The sequence below is a fragment of the Crassostrea angulata genome, unplaced genomic scaffold (genome assembly GCF_025612915.1).
Source record: "Crassostrea angulata isolate pt1a10 unplaced genomic scaffold, ASM2561291v2 HiC_scaffold_257, whole genome shotgun sequence".
Taxonomy (NCBI): Eukaryota; Metazoa; Mollusca; class Bivalvia; order Ostreida; family Ostreidae; genus Magallana; species Magallana angulata.
Genome location: NW_026441810.1, coordinates 29166 through 53072, shown reverse-complemented (window position 1 = coordinate 53072; position 23907 = coordinate 29166). Strand labels below are relative to the sequence as shown.

General features: G+C 31.0%; 2 long non-coding RNA genes across 2 annotated transcripts in view; both read left to right on the top strand.

The window, feature by feature from the left end:
• The window catches only part of LOC128169920 (uncharacterized), a 46292-nt gene extending 28295 nt beyond the window's left edge, over window positions 1-17997 (top strand). The window contains exons 2-4 of the long non-coding RNA XR_008241629.1: window positions 15393-15459; window positions 15628-15787; window positions 17884-17997. This is a non-coding gene — a long non-coding RNA (uncharacterized LOC128169920). The remainder of the gene's footprint in view (window positions 1-15392; window positions 15460-15627; window positions 15788-17883) is intronic.
• Window positions 1440-3099, top strand: LOC128169919 (uncharacterized). Its single transcript, XR_008241628.1, has 3 exons — window positions 1440-1815; window positions 2465-2520; window positions 2695-3099. It is a non-coding gene; the product is annotated as an uncharacterized LOC128169919 (long non-coding RNA).
• Window positions 17998-23907: the final 5910 nt, after the last annotated feature.

The window sequence follows — 23907 nt, the reverse complement described above, 5'->3', positions numbered from 1 at the left end:
GACGTCATCTTTTTGCTTGGTTGACATCATGGCGTAATAGTTTCAACTGCAGATATTCAGCGAAATTTGTTGAAAATAACTTGTTTGATGCGTAGTATAAATGTTATATTGTAGAATAAAGATGTTGTCTCGAAGTAAAGGCTATTGTTGGGCTCGGGTCGAAAACGTGAAGAGGGTTCAGCAAGCCTAGCCCTCTGCCTCGTTTTCTTAACCCGCCTAAATATAGCTTAATTCAGATATTTCAAGACAGTAACCTTATTATATTTTATATTAATGACCCTTAATATGTGATGTTATATATTTTTTTATTACTTAAATATGTCTGAATGTTTTAATAATACCATAAAGAACACCTTTTCCGCCTTTGTCAAATAAAAAAATAGCTATTAACTTACAAATCTTGGAAATTGGGCATACAAAAGTCAACTTTGATAAGACCCCTGGAACAAACCAGGAGGTAAACGGTTTTTTTTTATTTGACCATTTGATGCCTTTTAGCAATAACTTTAATATGTAGAACAGAAAAAGAAATCCCTAGGGCAGAAGTTTAAAAAAATGTGCAAAATTGATACATTTCAAGCAAAATCCCATAGGGTCCTATGTTATAGATTAACACACTTCGAGATGACCCCCTTAATAAACGGTGTGGTAGATGTTTTATTTTTAAATCTTAAAATAATAATTTTATCAGTAGAAATTCATGTAAAAAAATTCATCCATAAATCTACGGCAGAACAAATTAGACCCGGCCTCGTTAAGTTAATTAACACATTAATCTATGTTCAATTCAAATAATAGCTATAGTAAAAATTTGGCTTAAAGACGTAAAGAACAGAATTTAGAAAAGAGAAAGGATGCACTATACAGCCACTCCTTGGTGTGAAAAAAATGTATTAAGTATACATTTTTTTAAGTCAGTTTTAACAAAAAGGGCCATATAAATAAAGCATTTTATCACATGTTTATCCCAATATACGGTGGATATCACCCATGGGATAAAGAACTATATATGATAAGAGTTAAATTTGGCCCCCATAATTCGCCATTTTTTAAGTGTTTTGGGTACAATAAAATGTTAACAAAATTTTTAGAAGAGTTGATATAAAATATATTTTTCATCTATTTATTTGATTTATTTGCACTCACTGGCAGTATATGACGTCAGAAGTGACACCATTTCTATAATTCAATCAAAATCAGCCAAAAATTGACATTTTTCTTATCTATTTACGAATGGGAAATATAGAGCGCATGCTTGAACAAGGAACATTTTTTTGTCACTTATTAGTGTTGGCTAGATACATCTCTGATTAAAATATTTTATTTGTTCAAGAATGCGCTCTATGTTTTCGGAAGGAAAAACTGCTTGAAAACAAGCTGTTTTACGCTAAAAATGCAAAAATGGCGGGAAAAGGTTGTCTTTACAATGTCATCTCAGCTATGTTAAGGAAGGTCTAAGAATTCTACCACGTGTGATTTAGAAAAATTTGCATAAGCCCCGCCCCTTATTCATGAGATTTTACGAGATATGGGTATTTCGGTAATTAACAAACATCTACCAAAATGAATATGATCAATTATTGGGTTTGAATGGTTCAAGAAAGTTGTACTGAAATAAAATCATAAATTATTCTTTATATCTCGTGAAATCATGAAATTCCTAAGTCGTCTGATGACGTTTCGAGGTTGACTACGTCACACCGGCGCTTGCAGCTGTGATCAGAATAAACATGTGGACTCCAGTGATATATCTCGGAATTTAACTCGTTTCCAACCAGCGTGGACAGAAATCGGCATAGGATTCAATTGAACAAGGTAGGAATTATCTGTACTTCCCCTAGATATTGTTTTATATTATTTAATATTGTTGGATGGAACGGAAACGAAGTGAAATTCCTCGGCTTAGATTTTGTTTACTTGTTTACATTTGTTTTTCATGTAATATTGTGTTCAAACATCAGTTTGGTGACTCAGTCAGGCAAAGTAATTGTTCTGCGTTTCGCTAGTTTTGATCATAGAGAGCGTTGAGGCTCATTGTAGCTTTCTACTGGTCTCATATCGCGATAATATTAGATCGCATTTCCTCCATGTTTAAAGTACACAATAAAAAGTCAATGCCACTCAATGGCCAAACACTGTATGTGCTAGCACTACAAAGATTACTGTGAGGATCTGGAATGATTATAGACAAGATTGTAATGTTGTTTAAGTAAATCGAAATGTGTTACATGTATTTTATTCAGCCTTCTTTTATGAAGATCTAATTAATTTTATTTAAGACAAAATTAAAGTGTGTTCAAACTGAATTTCCACACATTTTAAAAAATAAACATTTGATTATGCCTGTTGTAATATCACTGAAATTGAAACCGCCATTAATATGCCCAATAATAGAGCAATGTTTCATTTTCATGTTATCTTTAACACAATAGCTTGCTAATTATGACACATTATTCATTTTCAGGGTTACTTAGGCAGTAGATGGTCCACTGAAAACACTTGTTGGGATGTTGATAAAAAGTAGGTACTACAAGTGTATATAAATATTTCTTTTACTCACTAACTTCAACTTCATGCATAGTTTGTTGCTTTTTAATATCATATTGATAATGATACTAATGTAACCTATTATAATAATTTGCATTGATATCTATTGAAATGAAATTTGAAATTGATATATATTCATCATTTCAGGTATTGGTTATCTTATCAACTGGACTACCTCCTAATATCAAAAAGACAGAGTAGAAGAACATGTAGTGTGCAAGAAGAATTGTCAATTTCCATAAATTACACATTATGACTGAAAAATACTAAAAATCAGAAAACACTAGTCTTGTTGAACAGTTTGTCACAGAAAAGCAATCTCTATAGTATTTGTGAAGTTGATAATCAAAATAAATTCTTGATAATATTGATATATTGTTTCTTCTTGCTTTCTTTAATTAGTACTAAAATATCAATTATGATTACAAGTAAACCTGATTATACATTAAAAGAATTTATTCACCAGCATAGTAACATAAATTATTATGAAACATAAATGTGTAAATTACAAACTCAACACTTACACCCCCCCCCCAATAAAGGCAACTGATGAAATTATTTTTTTTTCCAATTTCAACAATTTTATAATGATGATTGGTGTGAACAGAAACAACATTTTAACATTATTTTAGTGAAATTCACAGCGTTAAATTATTTTAAGAATGAAAATTAAAATCATGATCTTAGTCGGTGTTGCGTTTGAATTTCACGCAAATGACGCTGAAAGTGAAGTGGGTCAGATAAAATGCAGTAGTGCAAGGGCATACACTTGATCAAATATATTGAAAATTTCCATGTCTTACCATTGTATCCCTATTATATCAAAAAGTGCTGGGAGCTGTATGAAGTCGCTACGCATTTCATATAAATAAGCGTTAATTGCGGGAAATCCCTGTAAATTACTGTTCATACACTGTTTACATTGAATTTAATAATTGTTCTTACTTGAATATTTTAAGCTCCCAGCACTTTTCGAAATTTTGAAGGATCATTTTACAAGTAAGAAACAGAAATTACTATATTTGTTTATGTTATGCCCTTGCACTTTGCATTTTTTCGTATTATTCCTGGTTCATCTATTTTTAGCAGTATCACGTGACAGGGTATTTACCAAGAGACTAAAAAATTGCTAATCCGATAACAAATTATTTAATTTGTATAATCGATAAAATATCACTTTGTTTAACAAATGTTTGGAGTAGAATACCAAGATTGTTCAAAGACTAACATTTTATGTGATAAATATCGCTATTTTTGTATGGACGCCCTTAACATAGCTGAGATATTTCTAAATCATGGGCACTTGAACCAAAATGAATATTATGTAAACACATCACATACATATCTGTACTAAGAAAACAAAGAATGATAGTAAAATGATGATGTTCATTTTAGGGGGCCATTTTAGGCCCTTATCATATATAGTCCTTTTTGATATTCCACTGTGTGTTCTTACGCCACGTGACGTCATAGTAAATCATTACGTAGGTTTAGACGGTTGATTGACGTAGAATGAAAAAGTAAATAATTAATTCAGTTGAGGGGTGTTGAGATATAAATTTGAAACATTTAATGTTGTTTCAGTTATTTGTCATGAATTCATAAAAAAAATGTTCGAAAATGAATGTCTGTTTGTTAAACTTCAAGGAACTTTTTTTCTATGCGTAACGTTGTTGACGTGTTGTAAATAATGTGTTGTGCGGCTCACAATCACAATTATTACAGAAAAAGTTGGGATTAACAAAATACTTGGTAAAACATGTGATAAAAAGAATCTCTCATGATTTGCGATGGTATATGATTTTTATCCAACTCGTTGAGTGTTTTCTATCCCCTCGCCAAGGCTCGGGGATAGAATACACACAACTCGTTGGATAAAAATCATATACCATCGCAAATCATGAGAGATCCTATATATATCATATTTTAAAAGTAAAACAGGTTATACAAATTTAACTTAATTTTTCTATCATATCAAATGCCGCGTTACAACCAGAATTAAATTATAAAGTATTAAATCCCTTGTTTGTGCAGGATATTATCTACATTTTTTTAGTTAAGACAAGAGTTTGTTATTGCAGTATGATAACGTATGTCTGATGTCAACCTCAAAAAAACATTCTTGCAAACTCAATTTACAATATACTGATGCATTGCCAAGTAACTTAATGAAATTGCATTGCCTGGCTCCGATTTCACAAAAAAAACTTAATTAAGTCAAATCTCAGACTTAAGTCTGAGTTTTTTCTCAAATATTTGAGTTTTTTCTCAAATTTGAGAAAACTCAAATCTCTGCATTTCACAAAAAAATCTTAGTCGTGTTTTTAACTTAGTTTGAGAAAAAACTTAAGTTACCTCCATAGCAGACTTAAGTCAAATATCAAATATGAATATGTCATTAACATCGTTATTACAGTATTATATTGTCAGTAATGTTCATTTCTTAGATCTATTTCACTCAATGATCAGCGTATATGCAATATTTCATCCAGGTTTGATAAATATTTTTTTCATTAAGAAATAGTAATTTTGGTGGAGTTATCTCCCTTGACAAAAATGTAAACAAAGGGAACTAATTCATTTGTTTGTGTTAAATTGAATAACTGTGCAGTGTTTCTACTTTCTAATGATTTTAAGGTAACCTTAATGTATTAAATGTGTTCTTCTGTTTACTATATAATATATAAGATCATGTAGATATGTCATCTATACCTAGCATAACAAAGTGTACATTTCATGACTGATTAACATTTTATGATTCTTGTTATTTTAATCCGATTGTTCTCTGTTTAAAATATAAGCAGACGTTTGTTTTTATTGATAATAAGTAAAAAAAAAAAAAACAAGAGAAGGTATAAGGGACCACTTGTGACAATGACCATTCTTGACTCAGCTAAGTAAAAAATTCAACTCAGCTGAGAAATCACTAAGTTTGATTTGTGAAATGCAATTTGAGAAAAATCTCAGCCGAGTAAATTCTCAAGATTTGAGATTAAACTTAGGTAAAAAATTAAGTTTTTTTTGTGAAATTGGAGCCTGAATGCTTTTAAAACACGATTTTGTTAAACAATTTCATAAAGAGTATCAACTGTTATCCTAGAAAGTTTCATTTAAATTTTCTAAATTCATTTAAATTTGAAATATAGTAACATCTACGGACTCTTCCGTTTTTTCCCGATTACGACAAAGACCATACGGCGGATGTGACCGGTCAGCAGAGAATTGTCACTCCTCTTAGGCATCTTATTCTAACTCTATCTCTCTAGAGGACCGTGTTGCTCTGCTTTGAATTTGTATTTCGTTTTATGGATTTTGAGATGGTTTACAGTTTGTTTTTGTCATTTTTTCATATACGTTTAGTTGTCCATTTTTGTCAAGTCGAGGGAGTTACTCACGTTACAAATCGATAACTTTCTTCCTCTGTCGTTGTTTACAATATAAAAATCCGACAAGAACATCACTATCACGAATATATTCAATTTGATATTTTACATTTATTGTTAGTTTGATTAATGCTTAGGTTGAAAAATGCTGCTGGAATCCTATGTTTTGTTTTGTTTTGAAGCAATATTCTATTTTCCGTGCAAACTATATAAAAGTCAGAAAGGTTTTACGAGAACCGGATAAATGAATATTTAATAAAAAAAAACACATAGGATTCTAGCAGAGGTTTTGATCAAACTGGTATGTTTTGCCTTCACTTGGTCTGTTTTGTTTGTATTTTGGAAACTGCGGGCTAGGGTTGTTTTATATCATATTATTAGATGGTACCCCGCGCAAGCGCGGGAATTAACACCGTGTACATTATTATCATATAATGCTTAATACATGCTCATGTATGTTGAACCATATTTTTTTTCATTTTTGTACAAGTATATACTTTGTCCGATTTTTTTCCTTATCTTATTCTTTAAAATTGAAATAAAAAACTTCAATGTTGGATATTTAGAGGAGCGGGCAAAGTGAAAAATCAAAACTGAAATGGATAACATATCATGTACGTGACCTTAATCCTGTGTGTTGCAACTGACTGAAAAAAGTTAACCTTTTATTTTATTTCTTTCAAATCAGAGAATGGGTATTCTGTATATTTCTTTTTTTAAATTGCTTCTTTTTGGTCAATTTACAATATAATTTGTATTACTCTCCCAAATAAGAATTTCCGATAAGAGTCCCTTTTGAAAAACAATCTTGAGAAAAGGGGGCCATTTTACTTATCTACAGACATAGAATACAATAATCTGTTGATTAATGTTTACAAATTAATGTCAAAGGTTTACAACTAATCGGTCGTGATATAAAAAAGTATGAAGTTAAAACTTGCTAGGTTATAATGCATTATTATTAATCTGCATGCATATTTTAAACCAAAGTTGTCAGATTAAAAGTATCTGACCGATGGTTAACTCGCTCTACATTTTCCGCCAGTATGTCAATTAGTCAACCCGTTTCTGAACACCCCGTTCTAGAAAGTTCTTACTAAAATCTCATTAATTGTTTCATTTTATTTATCAACTTTTGTATTAATAGCAGTCCGCATGGTGAATTCGTCTTAGATTTTTAGTTAAATAGTCTATCCGCGTTCTTGGTTACCCCGTAATGGAAAGTTCTCAAGCAAATGTATATCAAAACTAAAATCGCCCACTGAAGAAACGAATTTACTCATTTTATTTATTCAACATTTGTCAAATCATAACTTCTTTGAATTCGCTAAATAGGCTCACCGTGAATATAGTCACTCTTTGAGTAATCATTCAATATTATTTCATTGCAAGCATATATTTTAATGCAAACCATCCCCAACTTGGATCCACCAAAATGTGTCCACCACCTTACTCTCGTTTTTGCAATTTCGAGCGAGTTTATCGAAAAAGTAAGTAAGTAGGTTTTTTATTAATTTCACAATGATAACTTATCACTTAAAACTCAAGTATACTTTACGGACATCATCACGCATATCTTAAAATATCAAAGGTGTACGCAAGTACTCTGGTGCAAGTATTTTGTAGTTTAAGTGCAAAATGCCTTAATTTATAAGTAAAGATGTTACGAGGAATATCCGTATAGATATCACGTGATATTGCACCGATGTGGCAGTATCTTATAGTTTTTATCTTATTCCATCGTATAGTATTGTTTAAGCAATTTTGTGGCCTAAATATGCCTACTTACGAAATTTCCACCAATTTGATGTATTTTCGCTTGTCAAAATTCAATATACCGTCTCTTACAGATTTCTATTACTTCGCAAGAACTTACTATATCTGTATTTTAATCGAACACTATTGAAAATCAAATAGAATTAGTTACAATAAATAGCAAAATTATCATATGTAATTTTATTTATTTCATCATTAACTGTAAATGTAAAGACAATTAAAAGGTGGTAGATGAATCATAAAAATTAAAGCACTGTTATCTTTATATATATATATATATATATATATATATATATATATATATATATATATATGTATATATATATATATATATATATATATCAGATAAAATTATTTGATCCAACAGGAAAACTGTAGTGATCATCAAATATATGCATGTATCTATGTTTCCATTAACACAGACAATCCTTAAACATGTTTATGATACATAAAAATACTGATTAACTAAAACTAATTACTTAATTAGGAAAACGTTATGGAAAGGTATAACATTAATACTCTGCTACAACTTTCTGCTTCCACCGCTTTTGCGTAATATCTCGATAATCATACAAGTAAATACTTTTGAGCCCAAGCTAAACTCTCTTCGTAAGCCAATTGTTTCTGATCAGTATTGCTCCTCACGAACACTTGGAGCGTACTTTTAAAAGTCAGGATTTTTTTCCTGGATTTTTATTGTAGCTTAATAAAACCGTATATAAAAATGCAAAACGTCTCTGATTCAATCGACGAGGTTTTCATATTGTTTATTCACGAGTGTCTCTAACACACATAGCTCAAAAACCTTATTTATCTTCGTGAGGAGTAGTGTGGATCAGAAACTACACCCAATCACAAGAATGTAAATTTAAATTCAGGTCGTCTGTTTTGAAACGCCCCCTCTACCGCTTCAGACTTCAATACACAACCAAAGATAGAAAGTCTTCGGGGATTTCGCATTGCAAAGACATGAAAGTACCCCGGATGATAAAGTTTAAAAATGTGCGAATTCGTCCGAGTACTTACGATGTATTTGATGAATCGATCAAGAAATTTCCTTTTAATCGATATTGTATTGGTGTACTGAAGTAATTTAAAAACTTACAAATAGGTTTGAAAAATACAATGTATAGAGTAAAGATGTCTTGTTTTTTTATAAATATTTTTCTCAGAAAAAAAAATAAAATGTCCTATTCCCATTAATATTACTAGAGATAGTTTATTAGATATTTTATGCATTTATTCAAATATTTATCTACATAGTTTTCTCTTTCTTATAAATATAAGAAATATCGTATGAAAAAATGAAGAGCATACTGTAGACGTGGAAAACATTACGGTGTCTTTAATTTCACTATGTTCACGATCAGACAATTTTCCGTGAACATTAAGACACCGTGAATATTGAGCTGTGCATTCACCATCTCAGTATAGGCCGCCATTACAGATGCATGTGTGCATGAGCGGGGCCTAATTTACCACTTGTTTATCGTAATCAAAGTATAATTAAAATTCGTTAAAAATAGGAAGTATGAGTATTACGTTAATCTAATACAATTAATATCATAATTAAACAAATGTTTATAACGGAATATTCGTTTCACCTTTATCTCTGCGGCCCTATCGAAGCCATTGTGAACATAGGGGCTAGCCTAATTGTCACTTATTATCTCTGACATCTCCTTAGGGCAAAGACTCCTGTACAACCATGACGTTGTTTGCGATCGACATTCATATTGAGCAGTTCATTTAAAAATTGATTTATTATAAAGGTGTACTTCTTTCTAACAGATTACATGTACGTTTTCCCTTTAGTTTTCATGCCCAAAATATCAAATACGCATTTTACACCAGTGCTTATTTCATGATGTACATGAAAATGTTCTTCTCTACTCCCATTTATAATTGTTAAATACTAAATACCGGATTATAATGTCCACGAAGCCTTCTACCAAAATGTTGATTCATGACCCCTGTGTCAGGGGTTCAGGCTCTAGGCTCGGGCCAATATGGCCATATAATAAAAATATATTAAATCTTAAAAAATCTCCTTCTTTACTCCCAACCATGTGGGCAAAAAACTGAATACATGGTTATGATGTCCAATAACTCCTCTACCTAAATTGTGAAATTCATGGCCTCTGGGTAAGGGGTTCAGGACATGAAAGGGGGGGGGGGCACAAATATGGAAATATAGTGTTAATGCATATACTGTTTTAAAATCTTCCTCATTTTTCTCACAATTCTGTATGAAAAACTGACTTAATAATTATGTTTATTAAAAGTAATCTACTAAACATTTAAATATAATGTTCCCCAGAGTATGGGTTTGACTCTAGGGCAGGGCCAAAATGGATGCATAGGTGTTAATACATATAATATTAAAAAATTATTTTCTTTACTCTCTCACACCTGAAAAAAAAACTGAATTCATGACTTTGTAGACCAGAACTTTAATTTTTTTCGCCAAAATTATAGGTTTCATAGTTCTTTTTGAAAGATTTCAGGCAGTGAGGTGGTCGTCATTACAAAATTATAATTTTTATTATCCAGAATGAAACCAAATTAAATAAATATATGAGGCTTCTCGGCAATTCCGTAAATGGGTTAAATGCTTCTCAGGTGACCGTTAAGGCCTATTGGCCTTTTGTTTAATATTTAAACATTTGCAACAAGAAATACCACGAAAGTGTATAAATATATATATATAAATATATATATATATATATATATATATATATATATATATATATATATATATATATATATATATATATATATATATATATATATATATATATTTATATATATATTTATATATATATATACTTAAATGAATAAATAAAACAGAATGCGACAGTCCAAATTAAATAAATTGTTTACTGTTAGCGCTTTCAGCCATGTCGGCTCTTCAGACAGTTATACAAAATTAAAAACGTTGTTTGTAATGTTGTCAATGACGTCGTGTTTTTAAAGTTCATTATGACGTCACAATGTACATCAAGGTAGCGATGGCGTGAACTTTATCAACGCCGTTAAGCAATGCATAGACATATAATACAATACATATAGAAATTATATATATGATAAATCTATTTTCGATTAAGTTTCGGGTTAAATATTTTAATAAAATAGTCCTCTTTTGTGGTTCGGGCGATTTCATTTGAATTCCACATTTTGTAAAACGGAAATATTTTAAATGTTCCCTTTCCGCACTTCGCAAAATGTTCCGAACATGGAGTGTTTCTCACTGTTTCGTCCTTTATTTGTTGTTTGTGGACTCTCACTCGGGCGTTGAGCTGGTTAGTCTGGCCAATATAATTTTCTCCACATGTTGGACAAGTCGCACAATATATCAAATTAGACGATTTGCAGTGTAACCATAATATTTTTAAATCAGCAAAACGTTTTTTTCCAATATTAGAACAATCAGAAAATATGAAAAAACTGTTAAACCAATCATCTATCATAAACAGCAGACGACAAGCGCCGAATCTGAGGAAAATTCTCTCCAAAGCAAAGTTCTCGTCCAGCAATACTATTTCCATCAAAAAGTGCGGCGACCCCCGATGTGGAACATGTGACCTTATACAGGAGGGAGAAGGAATAATATTAAAAAGCGGCCAAATTTTAAAACCTAATGCCCCAATGAACTGCAAATCGTCTAATTTGATATATTGTGCGACTTGTCCAACATGTGGAGAAAATTATATTGGCCAGACTAACCAGCTCAACGCCCGAGTGAGAGTCCACAAACAACAAATAAAGGACGAAACAGTGAGAAACACTCCATGTTCGGAACATTTTGCGAAGTGCGGAAAGGGAACATTTAAAATATTTCCGTTTTACAAAATGTGGAATTCAAATGAAATCGCCCGAACCACAAAAGAGGACTATTTTATTAAAATATTTAACCCGAAACTTAATCGAAAATAGATTTATCATATATATAATTTCTATATGTATTGTATTATATGTCTATGCATTGCTTAACGGCGTTGATAAAGTTCACGCCATCGCTACCTTGATGTACATTGTGACGTCATAATGAACTTTAAAAACACGACGTCATTGACAACGTTACAAACAACGTTTTTAATTTTGTATAACTGTCTGAAGAGCCGACATGGCTGAAAGCGCTAACAGTAAACAATTTATTTAATTTGGACTGTCGCATTCTGTTTTATTTATTTAAGTATTTTTTGCTGTACCAAGGCTTTATTTATCTACATATATATATATATATATATATATATATATATATATATATATATATATATATATATATATATATATATATATATATATATATAATATCAAAAAAGAAAAAAAATGAACAGTTCCAAATTTTCTATTCACTAGCGCTTTCTGGATTTACATCCTTCTTCAGGTGAATGTACATAAGTTATGAAATTGTTTTCCTTAGAAACGTTTACTATGACGTCATGATGTAACGAGAGTCTTTTCAGAGAAGGAATAGATCCATGACGTCATGATACAATATAAAACGTTAAAGTTCGGGAAAACTGAATTAGACACAATATGATCATTACGACATTAATAAATTTACAAATACAAAGACTGGTTAGAACAAAGATGATTATATATACAGATATTTAATGTTTGTTGAGTTTTGGGGAAAATAATTTAAGAAAATAGTTCTCTTTCACAAGTCTCATGGCGGTTGAATCGGTTTCAAGTTTATTAATTGGGAATACTTTATATCTCCTATAGCACATCTGTCAAAATGTTCACTGCATGGGGTGTTTCTGGTACTGGGATCATTGATCTGTTGGCGATGGACGCGCATGCGCGCGGTAAGTTGTGTTCCGGTTTGGCCGATGTAATTTTCGCCACAGTGGTTACATGTAATACAGTAAAGCAGATTTTTGGATTTACACGACATATTTTCATTAACATAAAAAGTCTTGCCACATTTAAAAGAAAAAGAATCTCCTGTAAACAAAAGGAATTAAAAATGAATCTTTTACCTTTTTTCTGGTTCCTGTCACCCTACGCACACCAAAAGAAATATCCCGTACAATTTATCAAGAAGAATTTGCACTATTGTTAGTGAAGAAAAAACCAAAGATCGAAGATTGATTGAATTGAAAATGTATCTAATTGCTCAAAGTTATCCCGAAAAACTAATAGATTCGGCCATAGAAGAAGCAAGAAAATACCTCAGAATATACTCAGAACAACCAGAAAAAAGGAAAAAGATTCATTTTTAATTCCTTTTGTTACAACCTACAATTTTGATACATTTTGATATATTTCAAGAAGCAAAAAAGAACTTTTCTATCATTGAGCGGGATCAAGAACTTCAACAACTAATTAAAAAATCTTACCTACTCCATAGCCAAAGACAACCACCAAATCTGAAGAAAATATTAACAAGAGCAAAATTTCATTAAACACCAGAAAAATATGTTGTTTCCAAATGCGGAGATTCCAGGTGCGGCACGTGTCATTCCCTAAAGACAGGATATTCTATTTCTTTTAAACTAGATTTTGACCCGTGCGTGTACGGGTTGACATAGCATATGATATCGGACATTTACGAAATAGATACATCGACACACCGTATATTGATGACATTTGCATTACCTAGCTTTAAGCCTACAATAATGCTATTAATTTCACAAATATTCCCGTAATCATGGTAATATAATAGATACATCGACACACCGTATATTGATGACATTTGCATTACCTAGCTTTAAGCCTACAATAATGCTATTAATTTCACAAATATACCCGTAATCATGGTACGTAACAGAAAATTGCAGAATTGCTCCAGAACGATTTTGGAGAAAATTAATAAAGTTGCATTGAACATAACAGTCAAATTGTTCATAACAAACCATTTTGAAGCTGTAAAAACCTTTCTTTGAAAAGTTTAATTCTATAATTGCAGAATTCAACATTTCTTCAACAACGTTTTTTACACACCATGTTGACATTCGAAACTCCCGGGATTTTTTTTATAGTAAATGCACTGTGTTAGAGTTATCTCCCGTATTTTTTTGATGAACAGAAAAAATATTCAATGAAATTTTACAGTAACACGCATTTGTGTTATCGTCTCTGAGTTTATCCATGCAAATGTGATATTGTGAAAACATAAAATAAAGATCCTCCCGTGATTAAGCATGAAGGCAATGCGCATGCGCAAAATTGTAAAATCAAAAAAATTCTAATGATTTCCGGAATTTTTTGTGGAATTTTCATTGATTATTAATAAACGAGGCTTGATTGAGAAAAGATAAAAACAAATTGGTAATCTTTAAGTATCAATGATGTTTAGAATATATAAAACAAAAGACAGTACTCTTCCTATTAATCGGTATTAAAGCCCAAAAATTCGAGTCTATTATTTTAATATAGTAGTATAGATGTGGCAAGACTTTTTATGTTTATGAAAATATGTCGTGTAAATCCAAAAATCTGCTTTACTGTATTACGTGTAACCACTGTGGCGAAAATTACATCGGCCAAACCGAAACACAACTTACCGCCCGCATGTGCGTCCATCGCCAACAGATCAATGATCCCAGTACCAGAAACACCCCATGCAGTGAACATTTTGACAGATGTGCTAAGATAGATTATAAAGTATTCCCATTTTATAAACTTAAAACCGATTCAACCGCCATGAGACTTGTGAAAGAGAACTATTTTCTTAAATTATTTTCCCCAAAACTCAACAAACATTAAATATCTGTATATACAATCATTTTTGTTCTAACCAGTCTTTGTATTTGTAAATTTATTGGTGTCGTTATGATCAAATTGTGTCTAATTCAGTTTTCCCGAACTTTAACGTTTTATATTGTATTATGACGATATGGATCTATTCCTTCCCTGAAAAGACTCTCGTTATATCATGACATCATAATAAACGTTTCTAGGGAAAACAATTTCATAACTTATGTACATTCACCTGAAGAAGGATGTAAATCCAGAAAGCGCTAGTGAATAGAAACCTTGGAACTGTTCATTTTCTTGTTCTTTTTTGATTATTTATACTGTGTGATATCACCTTTTACTCATTTTGGATTTTATATATATATATATATATATATATATATATATATATATATATATATATATATATACGCCAATTCAAATGTATTCTCAATATGGTTTTATAGGAAATTGCATACTCTCGTATCTTGCACAATTGCTTTGGAAGGTACCCTAATGTTTTGCAAAAACAATTGTCAAAGTAGCATTGAGGTGAAAGAACATATTACATGTAACACAAAGGGTGATCGCAGATCGAAACGACATATCGTTTTAATAAAAGGAATTTATCGACGAAAACAAGTAACTTCCTATCTAGCCATGTTGATAAAGTGTCGAGCATGTGATCTTACGTCCCAAGTTCGAATCTTGCGGGGCTTTTTAGTAACTTACCGTACTAATTTTGTTTTAGATATTCATCTTTTAACCCCATACTGAAAATGTGTTTGCTTATTAGTTCATTTATCATCATATTTTATTATCGGAAAAATTTACCGTTAATTTGAAGGACTTTTTCTAGGTGTGTTGTTGAAAGGGACCAGGCCACGATATCAGATGAATTCTTTTTTATTTTCTATGTGTTTAAGTCCCTTGAATAGCAGAATATCCAAGTTTTGATATGTTTGTTTTTTGTTTCTTTTTGCTTAAATCTGATAGAAGATACCCACTGCTGATAAGTGTCTCTGGCAATTGAACTGAACATCAGACAATGGACAATGCAGAGGTACTGTTGAATATTTTTGAAATATTTTGATTAAATTCTCGTAGATTAAACTTTTTTATTTTCCACAACAATACATAGTTAAATGTTATTTTCGCGGTTTTTTTATGAATTCAATTGCATGTACCGATACAAAGTCAAATTTACATTTAGATGTTTATTAATTTACAGAGAAATATTTCCAAAATAACTGAAAGAGTAATTTCAAATACTGAGAACTTACTTACTTGCCGTAAGGAGATTATATCACCACATGATATTCCAACCATAAAGAAAAAGATAAAAGATGCGGAAGAGAAACTGGAAGTCTACGAAAAAAAATGGTTTCAATGTATGTTGATCGGATATAATTGGTTTTTTTTTCAATGATCTCTTTAAGGATGAGATTGCTTTTTTGTGTCATTTCTTTTTGTTATTTGAAAACTATTAATAATTGCATTATTTAATGGTTTTGCCAGACACATTTATTTAAAAAAGATCAAGTTTAAAATTGCTTTATCGATAAAAATGCAGAACATTTTGATATATATATATATATATATATATATATATATATATATATATATATATATATATATATATATATATTAGGTGATATATATATATAAAACCCACAACACCGAAATAAACTCAACTAGTTTCATTTTAAATCATCAGAAACTCCTGATGATTTAAAATGAAACTAGTTGAGTTGATTTCGGTATTGTGATTTTTTTCATTTAATACTACGTGTGTGGATTTATACTATGTATATATATATATATATATATATATATATATATATATATATATATATATATATATATATATATATATATATATATATATATATATATATATATATATACTGTAAAACGAGAAAATATGGCGCACTACAAATTTTAGCGCCTTTGGCGCAACTATCTCTGAGCGCTAAAATTAATAGTGCGCCAACGATTTTCCATATGTATTAAATTTCTTCAAGGTGCAAAACAATAACGTCAGTCCATTTTTAAGGCTATATAGAAGTGTTCATTTAAATTTCAGAAGCTGTCGGTTCTGTTTGTTTAAACAATTACACATGTAAACGGTATGAGTTATCGGGTATAAGTGCCTAAACATGGATTAATTAATTAAGTTTTAATTGCTTTTTAATATCTCTCATTAGCACCTTGAAAATTGGGCTTCTCCCCATGCCACTTCCATTTAGCGGCTCGAGGTGAACATGTGATTAAGCGTGGCGATTGTATACGCTGACAATACATGATTGATCATAATTTCTTTGATCTCTGATTAGTGGATATAAAGATAACAAGACGATACCTATTTTTGCGTTTTTTTAAACGTAAAATTACTGTAAAAAAGATTCTCTCATGGTGATCGAAACTCACGGTAAATGTAGCATTCAATTTCACTTTTAGTTTCGGGACTCTTCTAGTGTTATCCAAGTCGACACGTTAAATTCAAAGTCCGATAACTCAAATTTGTTTACCAACAAAAATTACACATCATCGCCAATAAATGAAGTTTTCATATCTATCTACTGACGATTTTCACAAAAGTAAGTGTATTGTTCTCAACGACAGTTTACCGTGCATGCGAGATAGAAATCAAAGTCGTTGTGCTCACGTGCTTGAGTGAACACAGAACTAAATTTTAGGCGAGATCCGGTTTATCAAACAACATTTTTTGTATTCTTTTTAAAAAAAAAGATGCATGCGCTTAAATATAATTGCGCTAATGTACTGGCACAAGCGTTTGCGCTAAAATACGTATGCGCCAACTTTTCTTGTTTTACAGTATATATATATATATATATATATATATATATATATATATATATATATATATATATATATATATATATATATATGTATATAATTGTTTGCATTTTAATCAATACAGCAATGTGGCAGGTTTGAAAGTTTGAAGGCTACCAAATTCAAAATTATGTTGGGAAATATTTTCACCGTTTGCCTTATATGATATGTTTACGAAATCGCTACAATTTTTGTTTGAAGAAGGGTACAATGCAATAAAAGTCGGTATATTGGACTGCTATTGTGTAAGAAAAAAAATAAAACAAAAAGTTCCAAATCCGAGGACTTCTGTTTTTAAAAACTCATTGTGTTTTTAAAGTAATACGGTGTATCTAAATTATTTTTCATAAGTTTAAATCATAGACCTCGCTTTCAGTTAGTGGCTTGTTGTTTTTCCTCTGTAAACATTATTGTCCCGCTAAATGAACTATTGAACCAATTACTACATCAATTAGGGATTGTTAATGTCATATATGAAATAGAATGTAGTTGGTGTAACGTGTTATTTAAAATTTTGAGTTGTTTCTCTAAAGCACAACTTAAAGCAATTGATTTTTGATTTTATGTAATCCATGTATTTTTTAAATAGAATTGGCTTATTTGATTTCTTTTTTCTTTTTTTTTCCAGCTTTTTACAAAGAGTACGTATTATGTTTATTTATGAGGATAATATAACTTGTTACGCAATACTGCCCAATTAAATTTAGAACTTTTATTAATACATATTTGATATTTTTAAAAAAAACCAATATTAATGTTAAACTGAATGAATCGTTATTAAGGTCTTCCGCTGGGCTATTATTCTGAAAATTTTTCAAATTTCTCATTATTTTTTTTCCTTCTAGACGGCAACTTTGATCCTTAATATCTCGCTCGTTGGTTCACCGATTGTTTAGAAATTTTCAGGACTGATAACATGCTGCGCGATGTTGTCGTTGCATATTTTAGTTGAGGAAAATTCCTATCCGGATTTGAGTTATTTCCCTTTTAGTAAAATTTAACGACTTCTTTTGTCCAGCTTTAACGATGACTGGCAGATTCTCAAAGATAGGCTGGTTTGGAAGCTAATACATTGAATTTGTGCGAGACATATTTTATTTATTATTTAAATGCAAATAAAAGGAGTGGTATAGATTTTGAAACAAAGGTAAGAAAAAAAATCAAAATAATTCACGTATTTTCCGTGCTAGTTTTCTACCTCATAAAAATTTGTTATAACATGTATTTTAAAAGTTCTTTGTCTTACCAAGACCTTTCATTCGGTATACAATAAAAGTGGCTGGCCCCTCTAATAAGGGAGTTAGAGGCGTCAAAATTTCTTGTCAATAACTTGTAAAGGAATAATCATTTCTAATGCACTATTGAAGCAAAGTTGTAAAGAAATTAATTTTGAATCCTTCCGTAGTATTCAATTTAATTTTTTCGTAATTTATAGTCAGTATTTGCAGAAATAATCGTTGTCAGTTCGGTCCATTTTAAGGGGGTGCGCACGTTTAGGAGGTTATGAAAGGGCTTCTTGTAATGCACTAACTGATACATGCAGCGCACAAAAATAATTCCACATTAAAATTCCAAAATGTTTTTATTCATATATACATTTTGATTTCATAATGATGAATCTCTTTGACCTTATTTTTGTTGTTTGTTTCATAGCTGTGCCCCTTTCTATATTTAATGCATTACGACACTCAGGTAACCGATCGGTAGGAGAGTCGCTAGCTGTATTCAGGCCGTCGCTTAGACGACAGTGCATGTGCTTGTAGAGCTTGACATATACATGTTAAACGCCCCACTGTGTTATTGTAACAGAAACATTTTGAATTGTTTCAGTACTGGGAGATGTGTTAATAAAATGGTTCCAATGCATGGTAATTTAACTTTTCTACAATATATATACACGGCCGTCATAAAAAGCACAATGTGTATTACTGACATGACAAATGTACGCCAGCCTTGCAATTTAAACAAACGCGGGATTGCTCCCAATAGGACATTGCTTTTAAAGCAAAACAAAATACTGATTTGCGATGGATATAATATTATCATCGTGGAGATGGTTTTAAAAAGTGAACTTAATATTCGTATACGGTAATATTTGAATCCAAAGCCGCTAGTTTTAAGTTACGGTTATAAGGGATATTACGTTTCACGTTTTTTTTACTTGCAAAACATCTACAAACGAAAATACCAAACAACCTTCAGCAGCAATTATAAATTATTTATTCCATACACAATTCTAAAGAAGTAATTAAATAAATTTTATAAATGCTTTATAATTGTACTCGCTATCTTCCATGGAAAAAAGTGGCATGGAAAAAATGTTGTTAAATGTTCATCAAATACGCTGTAGCCTTAGCAATCTAAAATAATTATCAAACTGTATATTGATAGATTGACATATCAACAAACATTTAGACCTGCAATGTGTTTTTTTTACAAGTTCTATCAAATGTAGACTCAATGACTGAATTCTTTACCGTTTTCCGTCTGGGTTATTTTGAATCACGTGTGTACGTTATGTGTACAAATAGATTAATAGCCATATAGATGAACACTTAAAGTGTTTTAATTTTTAAAAGAAATTGTGTACATGCAGAGCAATGCAATGCTAGGGCAATTACATTCGAACAATGTATATGGTGAGGGTCGGACTGATACTGGTTTTGCTTGTTCTACAAATAGCGAATGTAAGACGAAGTATTGGGGTGTTATATTTTAAACAGATAACGTATTGCTTTCTTAAAACCTTGCATTACTCAACAAATTTTGTTATTGGAAGCATTCTTAGTTACCTTAGCTGCATATATAAAGCTCTCGATCTGAATCCCGGAAAAATTTACTACCATCCGAAATTTTTCATACAAGGGCTACAGACTTGCAGCTAACATTACCTTTAAAATACATTTTAGAATTTGCCGCTGTTGATAGATTCATTAAAAAGACGCGCAGAAATAAGTGGTTATATGTCGTTTGATATGGGGCTTATGACGTCTATTTATAATGTTTTCATTAAAATTATTTTATCATTTCAAGCTTGTGGGTGGAATGAAATCGGTTTCACATGTTATATGACATAAAGATGTCCCCTCCCCACTTTTTCTCAGAGCAACTAATTTTTTAAAATTTACATAAAAAATTTAATTATCATGGAGTTGCCCCCCCCCCCCCCCTCCCCATTTTGGTAGCATGCTTGTCAAGATTTGTTGAATGAATTTGCCCCCCCCCCTTTTAAAAAGATGCTACGTGCCTGGAAATTACTCATTTTCTTTATTCCCCTCTTTAATTAACAAAACAAACCAACAAACAAAACCGATCCAGATAAATATAATTACATGCATCCAAAATAAACTCATAAAATAAACTACACATTCATCCTTCACCCACAATATTGCCTTTTCGATATTTGTCATCGTTGTAGACTCGTGTAACAATCTGTTAAGTAGGTGCTTGCACGACAAAGAACCCCTTGCTGATCTACATTTTCATAAACGCATGCAAAGAAAAATATATAACAATTTTGATTTATTCTTGAATTTCTTTTGATGTAAAAAAAGAGAAAAATTCAGTCTCTCTTTATGCCTGTTTGTTAGCGTCATTTTGAATATCCTTTTGTAATTTAAAAAATGCGATGCAAATTTTTTTTCATGCAGTATTTCGGATAAAGCAATGAAGAGTTGTTTCTTGAAATTTTATTAGACCATAAAATTGTAAAATGCTAACATTTGCTGAAAATTGTTTCCGATTTCTTTCTTTTTTTAAGGTAAAACTTTATTGATTAAAAAATTGATTAAAAAATGATTCTTTGAGACAAAACAAATTGACATAATCAATAAGAGTTTGACGATCTTTAACTGCAGGTCTGTAGCTCTTAGTCTGAAAAAAAATCGGATGGACGACCTAGGACCCAAATCTCTACCTGTAGCAGTGTATGAGGAGAAGCGATAACAAACATTATGTAAAGTTCTCTCTACTCTATACTTGTTTTAATGTAGGGACAGAAGGGTTATATTTTGAAATGTCTTGACAAGTCCGTCTACATCCATGAAAAAGTTACCTTCATAAACAAAAGAATTTTTTAAAAAAAACTCATTAATACACATATTTTTAAAAAACCTTAACCATTTTTATCGGCCATGGTAGACGCTTCAATATCATGTAGTCCGATGTCCAGGTACGGTTAAAAAGTTGTAAGTGGTTTTTTTTAATATTTTAAACGTCCATGACCACTAACTGCTAAAAGGGGACAACGGGCCCTTCTGGTATGAATTGATTGAAGAAGCCTCTAAGTAAATTTAACACATTAATAAAAGTATCAAGTCTCAACATCTAACGGAAGTAGCGATCTCTAGCTTTTTATTCACAATAACGTTGTGGGGGTTATTTAGCAAAGGGCCATTTAGTATCATAACTTTTAGACATCAATTACATAATGAAAAATAGTTTCAATATCTCTAGATATAGAAAAGTTGTTCCTGGAAAAAAGATACAAAGGGTAATAATTATAATAATACACATGTAATAATCGTAATAATAAATAAAAGGAATGCAAAAGGTTTTTCAACTAAAAGGTTTAAATACTCAAAACATTATGATTGTAAAAGGTATTTCACCTGGAAGGTGGAGAGATCTAATAACCAGTAGAGTAGTTGTTCTAGGTGATTCTACACCTCATTATTTTTCATGTTTGAAATATTTTTGTTTCAGCAGAATTAATTTATGTTTGCTACGTAACGTCACAAAAATGTCACAAGATTAAGTATGCAAATTAGTATGTAAATATTTTGTTTAAGCTTGACATTGGATATTTAAGATATTTAAGAAATTTTCAACTTACGGTGGCCAGATGGCCATACGTTGTAAAGCTCAAAAGTTGTATTTGTTTTTAAGGTAATACACTCATAACTGAGGTGAATTTAACAATTTGGATCGATATGAACTATATTGAATATCTATTTTAGAATTATATAAGGTCGACACAAACCAAACTCGGGATTATATATGCAGTTGATTAAATGAACTTTTAAAACGTGGTACTTTTTAAATAGTTTTCTGCTCTTTGCAAAAATTAAACAAAATTCAAATATTAAAAATATGTCCGGTAAATAATGAATTTTTTAGCATTGTGAAAAATCTTATAACTAAGAGATTTGTAAGAAAATATTTTGTACTATAAAGATATACTCAGAATTGCATATTTTTCGATAGACTTCAATGTTAATTTCAAGATGGAATAAATTTGTTAATATTCATATTTTTTTAAAATTCTAAAAATGAACTTTTATTATTAAATAAACCCTATTACCACACCAAGATTCTAGTAGTTTAACTTGCAATGTATTAAGTATGCAATATGATAGTTTTGGATGGATATAAAATAAAGAAACTTTCAGGGACAATACCTGCTTTAAGGTAACGAATCCTTTTGAATCTATGCTCATAAATTAAGACATTTTGCAAATAAACTACGAAATGAAAAAGTAAGTATATTTACAGGGAAATTATTTAGGGCATACATAGAAATTAAGATTTGACAAATGTTGAACAAATAAAATAAATCAATTCGTTTCTTGAATGCGCTATTATAGTTTTCATGCATAGAAGCTTGCAAAGCACGAAATTCCCAGAACGGGGTAACCAAAGGCACGGGTCTACGGGACGAATTCGTCATGCAGTCGCAGATGGATACATTGGATCGGTTATTTATGATTAATTTAAAAAAAAATACTTATAAATAAGTTTATATCTATGCAATGTGTATTGTCCCGATCCTCTCAAATTGTCGTTTAACTGCTTTCCACCTGTATCTCAAACGACCGTGTAGTGAGCGACCAGCGCGCTAGTTTCCCTTCGTCATCGAAAGCAAGATTTTTGTCTTGCCTAGATGGCCCAGTGGTTAGCGCGGTGACCGCTCACTGCTAGGAGAATGGGTTCCAGAGGTCGTGAGTTCAAGCCCCGGCCGGGGCGGAGGTGGAGCTCCAAAAAGGTGAATTTCTCTGTGCGTTTGTGAGTTTATTACATAAGCCAAATCGCTCACCTGAGCATCAATAGCCATAACTTATCAAATCTACTTTATGCTGCCAAATACAAAACATTTGGACAACTTTGAAGAGTACTGTACATTTTGATTAAGAGGATTTTCAAATTTTTCCTCACATAATCATCAAGCCGCTTTTGTTGTTTCAATCTTTTAGGAAAATATTTCTAAATGTCAAAAACAATTTCTATTGTGGCCCAACCCTAGGAACCATTACATGTATATGAACAAATTTGAATCTACAATACCTCAAAATGCTTCCATACAAATTTCAGCTATTCTGACCAAAGGCTTTTAAGATTTTTTTAAAAAATAACAACACATTCTAATTTCACTAAAAGAAGGTGTGACTTTTCATTGTTAAATTAACAAATTGGAATTCCCCTTCACCTAATTATGTTTTGTGTCAAGTTTGATTAAAATTGGCTCAACTGTTCTAGAGAAGGAGAAAATGTCAAAATTTTACAGAGGGATGTAGACTGTCCAGGGACAGAATTAAGACAGACAATAGTGATCAACACATAAACTTTTCGCTCAAGCCTGTTGTCTGAATCTCTTAAATGAGCTTCAATGTTAAACATTGATCCAAATTATCATACACTTCTTAAAAAGTAGAAG